This window comes from Cydia amplana, chromosome 11 (genome assembly GCF_948474715.1).
Source record: "Cydia amplana chromosome 11, ilCydAmpl1.1, whole genome shotgun sequence".
Lineage (NCBI taxonomy): Eukaryota > Metazoa > Arthropoda > Insecta > Lepidoptera > Tortricidae > Cydia > Cydia amplana.
The window spans coordinates 13179340-13185339 of record NC_086079.1 but is presented as its reverse complement, the minus strand read 5'-3'; the positions used below and the strand labels follow the sequence as shown (position 1 = coordinate 13185339).

Here is a 6000-nt window from a genome sequence, read left to right as displayed (position 1 = left end):
CGGTGAGCGCCAGTCGCTGGCTTGAGAGAGAGGCGCTCGGTTCTCTGCTGCGCCTGAGTTGAACGCACACTCGGCGCGTGCGCCAACCGTTCCATTTTCAAACATTCAAATTGTAAGGACTAAGTGACAGTGACCGGAAAACTTGTGTTCAAAAGGGTACTCCAAGTGTTTTATCTGGACGTTACTTATACAGTGAGTGTTCTAAACGGAGATTGTGAGAATTTTTCTCGTTATTTGACACACATATGACGTGAATAACGGTGCGATCAGACTTGATCGACTCGCTAAAATCGAAGTGTTAGTGTTTCCTACAGCAGTGTCGGAATTTTTAACGGACTTGCTTAAGTAAAGGTAAGAGCGGATGTTTACAGTTATGCTTATTGTATAACTCTGCGGGAGAAAGCCTTAATGCCGCTTTATCGGGCCTTGTAACCCGGTATGCTATCAGTGTTTCTGCATAATTATGCACTTTTAACTAGTTCGAACACTAAGAGTAGTAAGACTAACAAACATGTTTTCTGCGAAGTATACATATTACCTACTAATCTAATTTTTATTAACCAGAAATATATGTACCGTTGAAAAAAGTTATATTATGTTCAATAGCCTAATTGCACAATAATTCAGAATTTTGACGAATGAGTCTGTAAATTGTTAATTGTTTTGAAAATGGTGTGCTAGATACCCTGAGGTCTAGGTATATATTATAGGTAGGTACCTGAGGGCCTACCTCGAAAATCTACAGACTTTTCGCGATAGACCCTCTGGTTAGTCAGAATAACATACTTGCAGTATATTATAATTATAACACTTAAAACTCTCGCGATTTGTACACATATAAAATGAAATTATATCGCGGTAGATCCGTTTGTGAAATGAAATATTTGCAGTGTATTTTCTATTGCTATTATAGGAACATTAGGAATGATTTACTTATCTATAGCGATTAAAGGAACTTTCTTAAGATTTGTACCCTAACTTTAAGTAGTAGGTACCTAATAGCGTGAAGAAATACCAACATCCGGAATTTAGAAATATCGTTAATCCTTTTTTTAAAGCCACATAATTAAAAAAAAAACTTTACTAATAACTTTGCAAACTTGTCTTTAAGTAAGCAAAACTAGTTTTTTTTTTAATTATGCTCAAGTTGGACTCCAACGTTTATGTCTAGCTAATGAATATTTAGAAGGTTTTTAAACGAAAATCCAAGAAAACAGTTTGAGAACTGGTTTCCGAACAATGGTGGGTGAAAAGGTCTCTGACTCATCTGGCCTGGGTTTACGGAAACACAATTGACAACAAGTACTATACAAACTTCAATGCACTATGACGTTACATCCTTATGGAGGTAATGTTGTGGGTATGTGCTTGGAATTGAGTAGCTCGAGTAAAACAGGGGCCAAGTTTGTAGCGAGAGTTCGAAGGCACGTGAAAAAAGTACTATTATTGTCTTGGTTAGGTTAGAGTAAAAATATTTTTGTTGGGGAAAATAGTGTTAATATCGCATAATTAACCTCTTTCATCTTTAATAATGATGATACAGCAAAGTTTAAACAGCAGAGGGTATGAGCCTCATACCCGCAAAAAATCTGTCTGCTTCGACATGAAATCAACGGTCAGGTACCCGCGTAGGTACATTAAAATATCGATGACTGCAATGATAACGGCGCTGACCTTTCGGATGGATTCTGACTGACCATTAAAAAAAGTTGTAATGCCACCACAAGTGTAGGTAGGTACCTAGACGTTTCGTTCAGTAAGTAAAGACTCAACAACGTTTTTATTTCATTACTTTTTTTTTAATATTACTCGTTTATTTTTCGTTTTAGTGTAGGTTAAGCATATCGAAAATGTTCTCTGGAAAAAAATTCGTTACCGAATTTTCCACTGAGGATTTTCCAGCAGGGTTTTTTTGCTGAACAAATGTTGGTCAGTTTGAGGAGTACAGCCTACAGTTTAATTTATTGCTCCTGCTATATGAAACACCCTGTATACATGTCTGTTTGCAACCATCTCTGATGTGTAAATTGAATCTTTTTAGTTGTTTTTTGCTAATTAATGACCATCGCCGCGATGACATAACTACCTAATGCATGTATCTTTTTGCGAGGAAATCGTGATTGTCCACGGTCCTTCAATAAATTTTAACTTAAATACGCATTAGACAAATTTAGTCGATATAAACTCGTTAGCTTTAGCCATTAGGCTAGGCAGGACTGGGATTTCTGTGAGATTATAGCCATTATAGGAACCCAACGTGGATGTTTTTATGGCTATAAATATTATTTATTTACATTGCAAATGTGTGCAGATTCAGCCATTTTCATCCTTAATGTTATCATTATTATATTTTTTGGTTTGTCCATAAACATTTTACAGAAGGAATTTAAAAAATAAGAATCCGTGTGATGCGTGATATCGTTTATGTTTTTCGGTGGAGGATCTGCCTTGATAGATAGATTTAGCTCATCTCTTATCAAAAATTTCAATCTGTCTTGTAACTAATTTTACATTGTGGTCATAGGTGTACGATAAACATTTGTCTTAGATAAGGTGTCCAAAAGGTTGAGTAAAGAGAAAGAGAAACTCTGTTGAGTTAAAGGGACATGACGTGACAGATATAGAAGTGTGAACTAGCACCGTAAATAAATAATGCTTGAATGTTTTACAAGTTTAAGTTTTGTTTAAACTAAGACACGCAGAGAAATTCAAATATAACATAACCTACAAACGTAAGATACAAGCTGTCGAGTAATCTAAAAAGTGGCACTCTTACCTAGTTGCCCGATTGACAAGAAATGTACGTGGGTGACGATGACGGAGCAATTACTTTAAGGCATAGAAAATTAGCTTCTTTAACAGGGTGTGTAATGCTTAATATAATTATAAAAAAACTATCATACATTTGTTATAACGCTATTTGATATATTATTATATGTTATAATGTAATTTTTATTATACATTTCCTTTGTTATATTGTGATTTCATCTAAACTGTCATTGATATAATGCCTATTGTAATATAATTTTTAAATAATATATACACATGTGCTATAATGACATTTGTTATATTATATTTTTGTATAATGTAATACTTTATACAATTTTATCAAGTATAAATACATATATTGTATAATTTTTCTTGTCATATTTCATTTAATAATAACAATAAAATAAAAAATTACATATTACTTCTTTTGCTACATATTTTATTCTAGCGGGGTCGCAGTTCTAACCTAACCTAACCAATTTTTTCATGGTTTTCGATTCTGCGGGGGCCGCAGTTCAAACCTAACCTAAACCACTTTTTTGCTAGGTATTTCATTCTACGGAGGGTCAAAGTTCTAACCTAACCTAACCCTCCTTTTGCTAGGTAGTTATTCGTTTGTGTGGAGTCGCAGTTCCAACCTACCCTAAACCACTTTTTTGCTAGGTATTTCATTCTACGGAGGGTCAAAGTTCTAACCTAACCTAACCCTCCTTTTGCTAGGTACTTAGTTATTCGTTTGTGCGGAGACGCAGTTCCAACCTAATCTAACCCATTTATGTCATGCAACTATTATGCCACACAAATAATTATGCGATATCACTTGTTATAACAAATAATATGCTTTAGAGTATGTAATAATTATGGCAATGTATATTAGACGAAGTGTAAATATACCTTATGACCATTATACCAATAATAACATTATGTGTACTGTTAATTAGCTATTACGGTAGTATGCCATTCATTACGTTATTCGTAATAACGATTTATCAAACTATAATATATAAAAAGTAATTATAAAAAATGTAATGCACCCTCTTTAACAACATGCTTCATAGTTTTGTCTGTGACGAGAAAGCTGTTTGTTATTCCACTGTAGTGGCAAATAAGCGTACATCTGCTTGATGGTAAACGGGCACCTAAGAGTTCGAGGATTTGCGTTAGTTTGTCACATAAGGATTAAAACTAGTGGCTCTGTGAGCTGTAGACCTCGCGAGCAGAGCTTAAAAGTGAATAAATGTATGGCAAAAATATTTATTAAAATATAGGTATAGTACATTAAAAACTACATAAAGCTACAAACAAAAATTAAACGAATACGCTTAACCCGCGCTTGATAAATAAAAAATACGAATTTTTTCATTTTTTCAAAAGAAAAAACAACTATACGAAATTTAAGTATAAAAAAAATACAAAAAGTTATGTAGCAGTATACAATTACTAGGGATGGAACCAGGGACCTCCCGATGCAAACAAAAAAAGCGGCCAAGTGCGAGTCGGACTCGCCCATGAAGGGTTCCGTATTTAGGCGATTTATGACGTATAAAAAAAAACTACTTACTAGATCTCGTTCAAACCAATTTTCGGTGGAAGTTTACATGGTAATGTACATCATATATTTTTTTTAGTTTTATCATTCTCTTATTTTAGAAGTTACAGGGGGGGGGGGACACACATTTTACCACTTTGGAAGTGTCTCTCGCGCAAACTATTCAGTTTAGAAAAAAATGATATTAGAAACGTCAATATCATTTTTGAAGACCTATCCATAGATACCCCACACGTATGGGTTTGATGAAAAAAAAATTTTTGAGTTTCAGTTCGAAGTATGGGGAACCCCAAAAATTTATTGTTTTTTTTCTATTTTTGTGTGAAAATCTTAATGCGGTTCATAGAATACATCTACTTACCAAGTTTCAACAGTATAGTTCTTATAGTTTCGGAGAAAAGTGGCTGTGACATACGGACGGACAGACAGACGGACAGACAGACAGACATGACGAATCTATAAGGGTTCCGTTTTTTGCCATTTGGCTACGGAACCCTAAAAAGCGAAAGTTTGCAAAATACGCCATTATAGTTCTTATTAAAGCTGACGAAATTTAGCTACTCATTCTCAAGTAAAAACTAAATATCTAAATACCGCCAAAACCAGCGATACTAATTTTCTGAATTTTTGGCCATTTAATCTATAAACATATCTCAAAAAGAAAAAACTGTTATGATACCGATACGACTATTTGGTTAGGCGGGAGCTATCACGACTCCGCCATTTTGAAAAATTTCCAAAAACCGGATCGACAAAAAAAAATTATTTACTCATAGAATTCTGTCACAAAATTTCACGAAAATCGGTTAAGAATTGCCACCTGTAGAGGAGAACATCCGGACATACAAAAGCAAAATGCCCGAGTCAAAACGTAGACCTTCGCTACGCTTCGGTCAAAAAATATAAGTATGTTTAGGAATTGGCTTAGCAACAAATTGATTATTGTTTTTTGCCGATGAGTTCAACGAGGGTGCGGTCGGCAACGCTTATGTAACACCTCTGGAGTTGCAGGTGCCCATAGGCTACGGAGACTGCTTACCATCAGGCGGGCCGTATGCTTATTTGCCAAATTGCCACCGACGTAGTATAAAAAAGTCCAGAAATTCTGTTAATCAGGCTGGATGTAGAAATTGATCTTTATTTTCAAAATTATCCGACATACTTTTATTTCAAGCTTACGTTATGAATAAGACATTCTATTAATCGTATAAAAGAAAGAAACCGAGACAGAATTGAGTATTTTCGGTGGACCGCGTTGTGCAAAACTGCGCAATGCACTGTGGCGACATCATGTAACAGCAATTTCTCATTACCTGTATCTTTTATCTCGTTGTATCACTAGTACTAATACAAAACCCGACAGTTTAGGTATTTGCATTTTCTACTGCACGATCGTATTTAAATAGCTAGTCTTTAAAAGTGGCGAGGAGACTATTGATAGTCTACTTTCCTTATCAATCTCACGAATTATCCAAATATAATATTTAGTTGTTGATACCGTAGGGCACTGTTGTCGTTCTTTTTCTTCCGCTTAAATTTTGAATTATAAGATTAGGTGTATGAAAAATATCATATACCTACCTCATGTTAACGTCCCAGATAATTCCCGCCCTAGATAATAAAACTAGTTCATCGGTGTACCTGACTGTACCTAGTTTAAAAAACTTCACTGGAATGTTTAC

The 6000-nt window shown here is 34.8% G+C and overlaps 1 protein-coding gene across 1 annotated transcript in view; it reads left to right on the top strand.

The window, feature by feature from the left end:
• The window catches only part of LOC134652061 (uncharacterized), a 210304-nt gene continuing 204304 nt past the window's right edge, over positions 1-6000 (top strand). Inside the window, exon 1 of the mRNA XM_063507211.1 lies at positions 1-351. The gene's annotated coding sequence lies outside the window, so the exon portion shown is untranslated. The remainder of the gene's footprint in view (positions 352-6000) is intronic.